A 15624-nucleotide genomic window follows, 5' to 3' on the forward strand; every position below is an offset into this window, starting at 1 on the left:
AATCTGTTATCCATTACTGAATAACTAGTATCATTCATTTCATGCTTTTCTACTTTTTACAAACGAAATCATTTTTATCACTAATCACCTGACTAAGAGTTACAGGATAACCATAGCTTGCTTCAATCTGGCAATTTCCGTGGGATCGACCCTTACTTACGTAAGGTATTACTTGGACGACCCAGTACACTTGCTGGTTAGTTGTAACAGAGTTGTGAAAAGTGTGATTTACAATTCCGTGCACCAAGTTTTTGGCACCGTTGCCAGAAATTGTTCGAGTTTGGACAACTGACGGTTTATCTTGTTGCTTATATTAGGTAATTTTCTTCTTCTTTCAACCTTTATTTTCCATTCAAAAATTTTTTTCTATTTCTTGTTTGAGTCTTGTGTCAAATTTTAAGTTTGGTGTCAATTGCATGTTTTAATTTTCTTAAAAATTTTCGAAAATATATGCATTGTGTTCTTTCTTGATCTTCAAGTTGTTCTTGTTTATTTTCCTTGTTTGATCTTTAGTTTTTCTTGTTTGGTGTCTTTCTTTATTTTTCTTGTGCATTTTCGAATTATTGGTGTCCAAAGTATAAAATTTTTTAAGTTTGGTGTTTTTTGTGTCCTTATTTCCTTAAAAATTTTCAAAATTTGTTCTTGGTGTTCATCTTGATCTTCAAAGTGTTCTTAGTGTTCATCTTGACATTCAAGTTTTCTTGTTTGTTTTCTTTGTTTTGATCTAAAAATTTTAAGTATGGTGTCTTTTCGTGTTTTTCTCTTTCTTCATTAAATTCAAAAAAATATCTTTTCTTTTATTTACTCATAATTTTCGAATTTCTTAGGTTGACTTAGTCAAAATTTTTAAAATTTGGAGTTTCTTGTTAGTCAAGTCAAAATTTCAATTTTGAAAATTTATCTTTTTTTAAATCTTTTTCAAAATTTTCTAACCACCCTCCCTCTCTTCATTTTTTCGAAAATCAACAAAAAAAAATTTCAAATCTTTTCAATTAATTAATTAATTTAGTTTTCAAATTTCTTTTATTTCTTTTTCTTTTCTTAATTTTCGAAACTTGCATCAATTTTTTTATTTTCACTTTATTTTAATTTCTTTAATTCAATAAATAAATAAATAAATAAATATTTTTATTTACAATCCACATCATCTCCCTTTCTCCATCATGGACCTAAGTGGAAATGAATAGTTTAGAAGGACTCTGGGGTCATATGCTAACCCCACTACTACTTCATATGGGAGTAGTATCTATATACCTCCCATCAGAGCTAGCAATTTTGAGCTAAACCCTCAGCTCATTAACATGGTGCAGCAAAATTGCTAATATTTCGGTCTTTCATAGGAAGAACCTATTGAGTTTCTGGCACAATTCTTACAAATTGCTGACACAGTATGTGATAAAAAGTAGATCAGGATGTCTACAGATTGTTGCTGTTTCTATTTGCTGTAAAAGATCAAGCTAAGAGGTGGTTAAACAACCAACCCAAAGCAAGCATAAAAACATGGAAACAGTTGTCAAACAAATTCCTGAATCAATATTTCCTTCCGAAAAGGATGACACAGCTAAGGCTGGACATCCAAGGCTTTAAACAAGAGGATAATGAATCTCTTTATAATACCTGGGAGAGGTACAAAGAGATGCTAAGGAAATGCCGCTCTGAAATGTTTTCAGAATGGGTGCAGTTAGACATCTTCTACTACGGGCTTACAGAAAAGGCCCAGATATCTCTAGACCACTCAGCTGGTGGATCTATACACATGAGAAAAATAATTGAAGAGGCTCAAGTGCTCATTGATACAGTTGCTAGAAATCAGCATCTGTACTCAAGTAGCGAGTCCTCCATGAAAGAAGAGGCTAAAGCAGTATCCACTGAACCTAGTCCTCCAGAACAAGTTGCTGAACTCAATCAGCAATTGCTTTTTCTAACAAAACAGTTAGCGAAATTTAAGGAGATGCTACAAGATACCAAAAATGCTAACAAGAATATGGAAGCACAATTGGATCAAACAAGACAGCAGTTATCTAAACAGATAACAGAAGAATGCCAAGCTGTTCATTTAAGGAGTGGAAAGACATTGAATGTCTCAACTCAAAGCAGCAAAAAGCCAAGAAAGGAACAACTGAAAGAGGATGACCAATTCACTGCACAAAATTGCTCTGAGGATAGTAAGAGCCCAGAGAGGAATGATTCTGGCGTTCAAATGCCAGAAAAGGGTCAGAAGTCGGTGTTAAATGCCCATACTGCATTTAATTCTGGCGTTTAAACGCCAGAAAAGGGTGGCAACCTGGCGTTAAATGCCCATACAGCACCCAATTCTGGCATTCAAATGCCAACGAGGGATCAGACACCTGCAAGTGCTGATAACAACCCCCTTAAGCAGGCTTCTCCAACCACTTCTGTAGGAAATAAACATGCAGCAACTAAGGTTGAAGAATATAAAGCCAAGATGCCTTATCCTCAGAAACTCCGTCAAGTGGAGCATGATAAATAATTTGCCCGCTTTGCAGACTATCTCAGAACTCTTGAAATAAAGATTTCGTTTGCAGAGGCACTTGAGCAAATACCCTCTTATGCTGAGTTCATGAAGGAGATCTTAAGTCATAAGAAGGATTGGCGGGAAACTGAAAAAGTTTTTCTCACTGAAAAATGCAGTGCAATCATATTAAAAAGCTTACTAGAGAAGCTTAAAGATCCCGGAAGCTTTATGATACCATGCACATTAGAGGATGCTTGTACCAAGACAGCTTTATGTGATCTTGGGGCAAGTATCAACCTGATACCTGCATCCACTATCAGAAGGCTTGGTTTGACTAAAGAAGTCAAACCAACCCGATATGTCTCCAACTTGCTGATGGCTCTATTAAATTTCCATCAGCTGCAATTGAGGACATGATTGTCAAGGTTGGGCCATTTGCCTTTCCCACTGACTTTGTAGTGTTAGAAATGGAGGAGCACAAGAGTGCAACTCTCATTCTAGGAAGACCTTTCCTAGCAACTGGATGAACTCTCATTGACGTCCAAAAAGGGGAGGTAACCCTGAGAGTAAACGAGTATGAGTTTAGGTTGAATGCTGTCAAAGCTATGCAACATCCAGACACACCTAAAGACTGCATGAGCATTGATATTATTGACTCCCTGGGGGAAGAAGTCAATATGACTGAGAGTCTTGAATCAGAGCTAGAGGACATTTTTAAAGATATTCAGCCTGATCTGGAGGAACCAGAAAAAACAGAAAAACCTCTGAAAACTACCCCGGAAGAGGAGAAGCCTCCTAAACCTGAGCTCAAACCATTACCACCATCCCTGAAATATGCATTTCTGGGAGAAGATGACACTTTTCCGGTAATCATAAGCTCTGCTTTAGAGCCACAAGAAGAGAAAGCACTAATTCAGGTGCTAAGGACACACAAGACAGCTCTTGGGTGGTCCATAAGTGATCTTAAGGGCATTAGCCCTGCCAGATGCATGCACAAGATCCTATTGGAGGATGATGCTAAGCCAATAGTTCAACCACAAAGGCGGCTGAATCCAGCCATGAAGGAGGTGGTGCAGAAAGAGGTCGCTAAGTTACTAGAGGCTGGGATTATTTATCCTATTTCTGATAGCCCCTGGGTGAGCCATGTCCAAGTTGTCCCCAAGAAGGGAGGCATGACAGTGGTTCATAATGAAAAGAATGAACTGGTTCCTACAAGAACAGTTACAGGGTGGCGTATGTATATTGACTATAGAAGACTCAATACAGGCACCAGAAAGAATCATTTTCCTTTACCATTCATAGACCAGATGCTAGAGAGACTAGCAGGTCATGAATACTACTGCTTTTTAGATGGATATTCAGGTTACAACCAAATTGCAGTAGATCCTCAGGACCAAGAGAAGACAACATTCACATGTCCATCTGGAGTATTTGCCTACAGAACGATGCCATTTGGTCTGTGCAATGTTCCTGGAACCTTTCAGAGATGCATGCTCTCTATCTTTTCTGATATGGTAGAGAAATTTCTGGAAGTATTCATGGATAACTTCTCAGTATTTGGAGACTCATTCAGCTCCTGTCTTGACCATTTAGCACTTGTTCTAAAAAGATGCCAAGAGACTAACATGGTTTTAAACTGGGAGAAATGTCACTTTATGGTGACTGAAGGAATTGTCCTTGGGCATAGAATTTTGAACAAAGGAATAGAGGTGGATCAAGCTAAGGTAGAGGTAATTGAAAAATTACCACCACCTGCCAATGTTGAGGCAATCAGAAGTTTTCTAGGACATGCAGGATTCTATTGGAGGTTCAAAAAGGATTTTTCAAAAATTGCAAAATCTCTGAGTAATCTGCTAGCCACTGATACACCATTTGTCTTTGACATAGAGTGTCTGTAGGCCTTTGAGACTCTGAAAGCTAAGCTGGTCACAACACCAGTCATTTTTACACCAGACTGGAGATTACCATTCGAACTAATGTGTGACGCCAGTGACCATGCCATTGGTGCAGTATTGGGATAGAGACATGGCAAGCTTCTACATATCATTTATTATGCTAGCTGTGTTTTAAATGACACGCAGAAGAATTACACAACCACAGAAAAGGAGTTGCTTGCAGTGGTTTATGCCATTAACAAGTTCATATCTTATTTAGTAGGATCAAAAGTGATTGTGTACACTGACCATACTGATCTAAAATATCTCATCACAAAGTAAGATTCAAAATCCAGACTCATAAAATGGGTGTTGCTTCTACAAGAGTTTGATATAGAAATAAGAGATAGAAAAGAGAGACAGAGAACCAAGTAGCTGATCACCTGTCCCAGATAGAACCAGTAGCAGGAGCGTCCCTCCCTCCTACTGAGACCTCTGAAACCTTTCTGGATGAGCAACTCTTTGCCATTCAGGAAGTGCCATGGTTTGCAGACATTGCAAACTATAAAGCTGTGAGATTCATACCCAAAGAGTACAGTAGGCAGCAAACAAAAAATTAGTTTCTGATGCAAAGTACTACTTGTGGGATGAACCATATCTCTTTAAGAGATGTGCAGATGGAATAATCCATAGATGTGTGCCTAAAGAAGAGGCACAGAAGATCCTATGGCATTGCCATGGATCACAATATGGAGGACATTTCGGAGGTGAGCGAACAGCCACAACGGTTCTCCAATGTGGCTTCTACTGGCCTACTCTCTATAGAGACTCCCGAGAGTTTGTACGTAATGACAAACCCCCAATTTGATGGTTTGTTTTGCATTGAATTTAGAGTATTTTGATAACCTTTTGTCACATTTAGCCTATGAATTAGCATGGTTTTGTTATCTTTCCCATATTCGTGCTTAAGTGTAAAAACATGCTTTCTAAGCCTTATTTTGATGAATTCTAATTTCTCTTTGATTCCATAAGATGCCTTGATGTGTTTGCTAGTAATTCCAGGATTGAAATAGGCTAGGCATGGATCAAAGGAAGCAAGGAAGGAAGCATGCAAGTGGAAGAGAAGCACAAAAAGCCAAAGAGTTGATCTCGGCCAAGCACGCGTACGCGCACAAGGCGCTCGCGCGCACATCGCAGAATTAGCCAGGGACGCGCACGCGTACCGTGCGCGCACGCGTACCGTGCGCGCACGCGTACCGTGCGCGCACGCGTCGTGGTCCGCACGTGATTCTTTTATTGCAACACGTGCCTGGCGATTTTGGAAGGTTTCAGCAACCAACTTTGGCGCCAAAATGCATATAAGAGCCAAGGATTGAAGGGGATTGATACACATTCACATCCATAGACTAATTTTAGATCCTTAGGTAGATATTTTTAGTTAGTTACATTTGTAGAGAGAGAAACTCCAACTTCTCTCTAGGATTCATCTTCATTTTCTCAATTCTCAACGATTCCTTGGTGAGATCTATTACAACACTCAATTTACTTTGTTCATGTTGTAGATCCTCTTCTCTAATCTCAATTAGTGTTTGTAATTGTTCAATTCTTATAGATCCTAGATTTAGCTTTGTTGTTTTGGATTCTATTGATTCATTGAAGATCTCATTTTCATTGTTGTTCATTGTTGATTGTTGTTAATTTCTTGTGTTGAATTGCTTTGATTCTAATTCTCTTCTCTCCATTTTACTATGTCTTTCATTCTTGCTCTCCAAGTGTTTGAGAAAATGCCAACTTTATATATGGAGTAGTATCCCCTCACTTGGCCTAGTGGTTGAGTCATTGGAGACACTTGAATAATGGATGTCAATTGTTGATTAAGAATTGAGGATTGCTAATTGACTTGGAGTGCACTAAAGCTAGACTTCCCTAGGGCAAGACTAGGACTTGTGACTCAAGTTAGTTACTTTTACTTGACTTTCCTCTATAATTAGGGGTTGACTAAGTGAAGCAACACTCCTTTGTTATCACAATTGAAGGAAACTATAGTGATGGAACTTCCAATGTTCAACCTTGGCCAAGGTTTTTTTAGTATTGATTGATTGTTGTTCTCTTTTATTAGCACTTCTAGGCCACATTCTTTAAACCACAAAAGACCACTTAACTAATAGCATGCATCCTTGTAGCATTCCTAGGGAAGAACGACTCGGGACTAATACTCTCGGTTATAGATTGTAGATTTGTTTGATGATGGATTTTGCGTTGGTTTAGACTATACTACGATTGATTACTTGATAATTTCTATATCGGCAAAAATTCATTCGTCACGTAACTGTGACAGTTGCCAGAGGACGGGTAATCTGCCTCACGGTTATGCCATGCCTCAGCAAGGGATTTTAGAGATTGAGTTGTTTGATGTATGGGGTATTGATTTCATGGGGCCTTTCCCACCATCATATTCAAACACTTATATTCTAGTGGCAGTAGACTATGTATCTAAATGGGTAGAGGCAATTGCAACACCCACTAATGATACTAAGACAGTGATAAAGTTCCTCCAGAAGCATATTTTCAGCAGGTTTGGTGTCCTTAGGGTACTGATTAGTGATGGAGGCACTCATTTCTGCAATAAACAACTTGACTCTGCTCTGATCCGATATGGAATTAACCACAAAGTGGCAACTCCATATCATTTGCAGACAAATGGGCAAGCTAAAGTCTCAAATAGAGAACTAAAACAAATCTTGGAATGGACTGTGGGACCCGTAGAAGGGATTGGGCAAGAAGTCTGGATGATGCTCTGTGGGCATATATAACCGCATTCAAGACTCCTATAAGGACCTCTCCATACTAGCTTGTGTATGGAAAAGCCTGTCATCTGCCAGTGGAACTGGAACACAAGGTCTACTTGGCAACCTGGTTCCTAAACCTTGATGCTAAGGTAGCTGGAGAGAAAATGTTACTCCAGTTGAATGAGTTAGAGGAGTTCAGACTCAATGCTTTCGAAAATACTAAAATTTACAAGGAGAAAGCAAAAAAGTGGAATGACAGAAAGCTATCATCTAGAGTCTTTGAGCCAGGACAGAAGGTTCTGTTGTTTAACTCTAGGCTCAGATTGTTCCTTGGAAAATTAAAATCCCGGTGGAAGGGACCATATGTGATTACAAGTGTGTCACTATATGGATATGTAGAGCTTCGGGATATTGACTTTGACAAAAAGTTCATTGTTAATGGACAGAGAGTCAAGCATCATCTTGAAGGCCATGATGAGCAAGAATGCTCAAGACTGAGACTAGATTAAATCTCGGTAAAGTCCAGCTAAAGACAGTAAAGAAGCGCTTGCTGGGAGGCAACCCAGCCATTAGCAAAAATTAGATGTTTATAACAATTATATGAGTTTACTTAATTTTGTTATTCATATTTGTTAATACATTTCAGTAAATAATTCAGAGAAATGAAGGTTCAGAACATAAAGCAGAGGAATCACAGAGAAACAGGGCTCACTGGCGTTAAAACGCCAGGAAAGAGGCATTTTGGGAGATAAACGCCAGAATGGCTATCATTCTGGGCGTTTAACGCCAGTAAAGGCATCATTCTGGGTGTTAAACGCCAGAATGGCAGCATTCTGGGCGTTTAACGCCAGAAACAGCAGCATCCTGGGCATTCAGAAAAATGCCCAGTAACAAAGGATTTCTGGCATTTAACGCCAGCCAGGGTACCTAGCTGGGCGTTAAACACCCAAAATGGCCACCAGATGGGCGTTAAACGCCAGAATGGCTATCATTCTAGGCGTTTAACAACAGAACAGTAAGGGGGAGGTAATTTTGTTTCCAAGTCAATTTTTTTTCGAATTTTCATGTTTTAATTCATAATTTTCTGCATAAAAACCTTACAAATATTCATCTTTCAATTTCCATTTCCAAAACTTAATAATCTTATAAATTCATTTTAATTCTTTTTCAAACGTTTTTTAAAACTCATTTTTCTTTCCAATTTCTTTCCAAATCATTTTCATTCATCCATAGTATCTTTTATTTCTTAGATGCATTAACAAAAATTCCGATTTAACTTCCTCTTATCTTTTTCATCTCTTTAAAATTTTAAAATCTTATCTTTTTCATATCATGTTTATCTTTTATCAATCAAATCTCTCTATCTTATCTTTTTCTAAAAATTCGAAACCCACCCCCCTCCCCTTTGAGAATACATTCGGCCAACATCCTTGAACCATTATTCGAATGCTTCTCTCCCTCTATTCCTCTTCTTTATTTTCTTTTGCTTGAGGACAAGCAAACCTTTTAAGTTTGGTGTGGAAAAAAAGCTTTGCTTTTTGTTTTTCCATAACCATTAATGGCAACTAAGGCCGGAGAAACCTCTAGGAAGAGGAAAGGGAAGGCAGTTGCTTCCAACTCCGAGTCATGGAGATGGAGAAATTCATCTCAAAAGCCCATCACTAGAAAGAGGATGGAGCAAACAAGAGAGCCCACTTATGGACCTCACCAAAGAGTCATGAGAGAGGAGCAACAAAGGCAAAGAAGAGACATAAAGGAGCTCAAGAACTCCATTGGTTCTTCAAGAGGAAGAAGAAGCCACCATCACTAAGGTGGACCCATTCTTTAATCTCCTTGTTTATTTTCTTTTCTGTTTTCAGTTTTTATGGTTTATGTTTTGACTATGTTTGTGTCTTCATTACATGATCATTATTGTCTAGTGTCTATGTCTTAAAGCTATGAATGATTCCATGAATCTTTCACCTTTCTTAAATGAAAAATATTTTCGAAAAAAGAAAAAGAAGTACATGAATTTTGAATTCTATCTTGAAATTAGTTTAATTATTTTCATGTGGTGGCAATACTTTTTGTTTTCTGAATGAATGCTTGAACAGTGCATATTTTTTATAGTGAAGTTTATGAATGTTAAAATTGTTGGCTCTTGAAAGAATAATGAAAAAAGAGAAATGTTATTGATAATCCGAAAAATCATAAAATTGATTCTTGAAGCAAGAAAAAGCAGTGAAAAACACAAAGCTTGCGAAAAAAATATATTTGCGAAAAATAAAGAAAAAGAAAGAAAAAGAAAAAGCAAGCAGAAAAAGTCAATAACCCTTTAAACTAAAAGACAAGGGCAAAAAAGATCTAAGGCTTTGAGCATCAGTGGATAGGAGGGCCCAAAGGAATAAAATCCTGGCCTAAGTGGCTAAATCAAGCTGTCCCTAACCATGTGCTTGTGTCATGAAGGTCCAAGTGAAAAGCTTGAGACTGAGTGGTTAAAGTCGTGATCCAAAACAAAAAAAGGGTGTGCTTAAGAACTCTGGGAACCTCTAACTGGGGACTCTAACAAATCTGAGTCACAATCTGAAAAGGTTTGCCCAGTTATGTGTCCATGGCATTGGAAAACAAAATTCTTAGTGTCACGGCCAAGACTCATAAAGTAGCTATGTTCAAGAATCAACATATTAAACTAGGAGAATCAATAACACTATCTGAATTCTGAGTTCCTATGGATGCCAATCATTCTGAACTTCAAAGGATAAAGTGAGATGCATAAACTGTTTAGAAGCAAAAAGCTACTAGTCCCGCTCATCTAATTAAAACTAATCTTCATTGATATTTTGAAATTTATTATATTTTCTCTTCTTTTTATCCTATATCTTTTTTAGTTGCTTGGGGATAAGCAACAATTTAAGTTTGGTGTTGTGATGAGCGGATAATTTATACGCTTTTTGGCATTGTTTTTAGGTAGTTTTTAGTATGTTTTAGTTACTTTTTATTATATTTTTATTAGTTTTTGTGCAAAAATCATATTTCTGAACTTTACAATGAGTTTGTGTGTTTTTCTGTAATTTCAGGTATTTTCTGGCTGAAATTGAGGGACATGAGCAAAAATCTAATTTAGAGGCTGAGAAAGGACTGCAGATGCTGTTGGATTCTGACCCTCTTGCACTCGAAGTGGATTTTCTGGAGCTACAGAAGCCCAATTGGCGCTCTCTTAATTGAGTTGGAAAGTAGGCATCTTGGGCTTTCCAGAAATGTATAATAATCCATACTTTTCCTGAGATATGATGGCTTAAACTGGTGTTAAACGCCAGCTAGAGACCCTTTTCTGGCGTAAAACGCCAGAACTGGCACCAAAACTGGAGTTAAACGCCCAAACTAGCACCGAAGCTGGAGTTTAACTCCAAGAATGGCCTATGCATGTGAAAGCTTCAAAGCTCAGTCCAAACACTTACCAAGTGGACCCCAGAAGTGGATTTCTGCACTATCTGCACTTAGTTACTCATTTTCTGTAAACCTAGGTTACTAGTTTAGTATAAAAACTACTTTTAGAGATTCATTTTGGAACTTATGATATTTTACATCTCATATTGTACCTTCTATAGCATGATTCTCTAAACCCTATAGGTGGGGGCGAGGAGCTCTGCTGTGTTTCAATGGATTAATACAATTATTATTGTTTTCTATTCAATCACGCTTGATTCTGTTCTAAGATACTCACTCGTACTTCAATATGAAGAATGTGATGATCCGTGACACTTATCATCATTCTCAAATTTATGAACGCGTGCTTGACAACCACTTCCGTTCTATCTGAGCTCAATGTAGTCATTGGGCGATAGCTTGAGTGCGTATCTCTTGGGTTTCTAATCCACGAGTTTGACTTGCATCTCCTGACAACAGAGCATTCAAACTCGTGAGATCAGAACCTTCGTGGTAGAGGCTAGAACCAATTGGTAGCATTCCTAAGATTCAGAAAGTCTAAACCTTGTCTGTGGTATTACGAGTAGGATCTGGGACAGGATGACTGTGACGAGCTTCAAAATCACGAATGTTGGACACAGTGACAGTGTGCAAAAGGATAGAGAGATCCTATTCCAACACAAGTGAGAACCGACAGATGATTAGCTATACAGAAACTGTACTTGGACCATTTTCACTGAGAGGACGGATGGTAGCCATTAACAATGGTGATCCACCAACATACAGCTTGCCATGGAAGGAAATATACGTGTTTGGAAGAAGAAGACAGTAGAAAAGCAGAGATTTAAAAGACAGAGCATCTCTAAAACCTCAACCTGTTATCCATTACTGAATAACAAGTATCATTCATTTCATGCTCTTCTACTTTTTACAAATGAAATCATTTTTATCACTAATCTCCTAACTAAGAGTTACAGGATAACCATAGCTTGCTTCAAGCCGGCAATCTCCGTGGGATCGACCCTTACTCACGTAAGGTATTACTTGGACGACCTAGTGCACTTGCTGGTTAGTTGTAACAGAGTTGTGAAAAGTGTGATTTACAATTCTGTGCACCAGGAAAAAATCGGCCAATGTATGGTTTTGGTTTCTCGTATGTAATATGTAATGTCTTGTGAACTTATGCTAGACGACCTAGGATAGGTTGAATTATATGATGGGTGCATATTTAGTGGTTTTAATGGTTTTAGTTAATGCAATATGTTGATTGGATGTGGATAATTGGTATGTTGGCTAATGATATAAATGTGGTGGATGGTTAATGAGATCATGATTTTAATGAATAATAATGATACTTCGTTGATGGAGTATAAAGTTGTATTAAATGTGAATTGTTGGAGAGAAATTGATAAAGTTGTGTATTAATGTGGAATGGAATGAATGAGAAGGTTGAGGTAATGGTTTGGTATGTTTTGGTGCTATTTAGAAGTTTGGAGTGTTGGTATTGAGTTAGGAATTGGTAAAGATAGAGGTTTGAGATTTGTTGAGAAAAACTTATTTTTGGCCGAACTTCGACAAGCCATAACTTGGCTTCCAGACTCCTAAATATTTTTAAATTTATGAAAATTGAGTCCGTGAAGTTTACACCATTTGAAGAACGGACTAAAAATGATTTCTAATGAAAAAGTTATGCACGTCGAAAGTTTGGTGTGTAAAGGTGGATTCTGCAGCACTTAACAATTTTTAGCCATTATGCAGAACTCGCATACGCGACGCAGGCGTTGCATTCAGGTTTGTTGTCCTGTGTATGCGAAAGCGTGCATGTATACGCGAGGACGTAAATTTAAGGGGTCGCATACGCGGACACTCGCATGTGATGCGAGCAATCAATTCGGGTCAAGGGGGCTCGTGTACACGAGCAGGGGGTCGCGTACGCGAGTGAGAAAAATGCACTTTCGCGTTCGTGGAAACATGGTTGCGTACGTGGGATCCCTTTTTTTCCTGCAATATTGTGTTTTCTGATTTAAACATTATTTCAAACTTTTAGATCTCTATTTTTACTTTCTAAGACCCTGAAACTTAGTTCTAATCATAGGGAGAGGGGTAAGTTTAGAGAAGGAATTAACTTAACAGAGAAGAAAGGTTTGAAGTAATGAATTATGATTGAGGAAGTGCGGAAATGATGGTTTGTAAATGAATATGATATGTGAACCCTGGGTAGTAGGCAGTGACATTGTCCACTTGCTCTGGGTATGAGATGAGGACAAAGAATTATGAAAACTGAGTTTAATGATGGAATTTTGAATGAATATGAAAGAATTGAAATGATAACGAAAATGATAATGAATTTTTGAATGTGAAACCTGGGCAGTAGCAAGGATTATGGTTCGTTCTGCTTACTCCAGATCAGTGATTGAGATACCTGGGCAGTAGCAAGGATTGTGGTTCATCCCGCTTGCTCCAGGACAATGATTGTGATGCCTGGGTAGTAGCAGCAGTAGTAGATTATTCCACTTGCTCTAGGTTAAGCTTTTAAATACCCGCCTGGATAGTAGCAGTAGTAGTGGTTTATTCCACTTGCTCTGGGTTAAGTGTGTAGTAACAAGGGGTTGTGGCTCAGGCCCACTTGCTCCGCAATGGGATTTCTGTCCAAGATTAGCTACCAGGACATGTCGGGTTTGGCTACATAACCGATAGATGATATCATCAGCCATAGGACAAGCATACATCATATGCATATGTTGGTTTTGTTTGCTTGTGCATTAATTGGGTTATCCTTTGTGAATCACTATGCTTACCTGCCATACTTGCTACCTGCAATAACTGTACTCTACTTGTGTTTGTATTTATCTACTTTGTTTGTCTGTGTGGTTCCACTAGGGTTTGGAGGATTGATGAAGGCAAAGAATCGAGGGTTTTAGTTAGAGTTTAGTTAAGAGTAAGAACCTTAGATGACTACCATGCTTATGGTTTCCCGTTTTATATTTTTAAGTTTTAAATCTGAGTGTCAAAGTTCTAGAATTGACTCTGGACCTTATATCTTATGTACGTGGCCACCTTGACCATGTTGAGAACCTCCAGTTCTCATTCCATACATATGTTGTCATTTTTCAGATGCAGGTCGAGAAGCGCCTCGCTAGGCATCTGGAGTTCCTGTCGCAGCTGAGTTGGGACTTTTTATTTTGGGTGTTTTGATGTATATATATATATATATATATATATATATATATATATATATATATATATATATATATATATCCTCTTAGAGGCTTTTGGAGAACGAAGGTTTATTTTGAACACTTTAGAACTTGGGATTGTATATACTTATGTAAATATTCTCTGGCCGGCCTTGGCTTCGCAGGTTGGGCCTGGAGGTTGATTATTATGTATCCTTAGCATTCTACTCTTATTATATATATATATATATTCGTATCCTTCTTCGTACACAAGTAAACGTTATCTTGAGAGTTGCACTTTTATCTTTTACGTTTTTTCTTAACCAACCTTCAAGACCCCTTGAATATTATATCCTTTCAACTATTATATTTGTGTATATTTTATTTTAGAGGTTGTAATATCTCACCACCTGTACTTTACGACTTAAGCGTAAAGCTCTATATGGTAGGGTGTTACAAGAATGGTTGCAATCTGCGGCGATTCCATGACGATGATGATACCAAGAGCAGCGCCGAAGTCAGCGCTTTCGTGGAGCGGAAGGGAGAAAAGTGTGGTGCTCCAATAACAGTGGTGAGTACCCATGCCATGATAACCACTGTAGGAGGCAGAGATCTCCAAGCTTGTAGATTTTACCAAGTCTCTCTGATCGTGGCTAATCCACATCACTCACAGCGGCTATCTTTCCATGGGATCGCGGCAGAGGATGAAATGACAACGGCTTACAATGGCGAGCAACGGCTTTGGCAAAAGGTAGAGATAACGCCACAACAAACAACGAAAAGGAAGACGGAAGAGGGATGAGAGTTGGATGACGGTGCTGGGTGCACTGAAGGGGTAACGAGAGCGGTACAGATCATTGATTCCTCCATATGAGCTCGCGACGGCCATGTCATGCAGGTTGGAGATGCGGTGGGTGGTCCCTTTCTAATCTTCACCTTCAGGAATAAAAAAGTAGGGAAGGTATTGGCCATTCCTCATTGGTTGGGCCTCTAATTGGTGAGCTCAGCCAACCTTCGATTTTTGAAGGGTGGTTCAACTATTGGGCCAATTTTCAAAGAGAAATATTTTGATACTTTAATGAGTGTAAATATTTTTCAACAATGAGATCCTGGTGATAAATTTTTAAAGAGATTTTTATTTTTTGAGTAGTAGCATAGAAAATATTTTAGGATTCATGATTTCTTTTATTAATTGTAATTCACATTTATAATTTTAATTAGGATTTATTTTTTTCTGCAACTTTGAGGGAAGGTTGTAATACCCTCACTATCAGATTGTCACACTTCCGGCTACGCCATTCTGATAGCAAGAAGTATTATGACGACTTCATATACTTAATAATAAAATAGGAGCCTTTGACTCGAAACCGTATCGCTGTTTTCTTTGAAAATTTGGAAAAATACTATATCTTGAAAATATACAAGCATAATCATATATACAAAAGTTCTTACATAAGTAGCTTATGAATATAGTATACATACAACACATACAATTTCTATCCCTCTTACAAAAATATAATATTGATGGCGAGGGATAAATAAATAAAAACAAAAATAACAACATCGAATATGTGAAACGCAATAAAACTCTTCGTGAGCCTCTTCATCCGTCTCATAAAAAGATAAAGCTGTAGGGGGTGAGTGGTGCACGAAAATTACACTCACACTATGTAATTCTGCACAACTAACAAGCAAGTGCACTGGGTCGTCCAAGTAATACCTTACGTGAGTAAAGGTCGAATCACACGGAGATTGTTTGCTTGAAGCAAGCTATGGTTATCTTATTATTCTTAGTCAGGATACCAATAGGGTTCTTTAGTTTCAATTGTAAAAAGTGAAAGAGCATAAAATAAGTAATTATTACGCAGTAATGGAGAATGTGTTGGAGTTTTGGAGATGCTTTG

This window comes from Arachis hypogaea, chromosome 4 (genome assembly GCF_003086295.3).
Source record: "Arachis hypogaea cultivar Tifrunner chromosome 4, arahy.Tifrunner.gnm2.J5K5, whole genome shotgun sequence".
Classification (NCBI taxonomy): domain Eukaryota; kingdom Viridiplantae; phylum Streptophyta; class Magnoliopsida; order Fabales; family Fabaceae; genus Arachis; species Arachis hypogaea.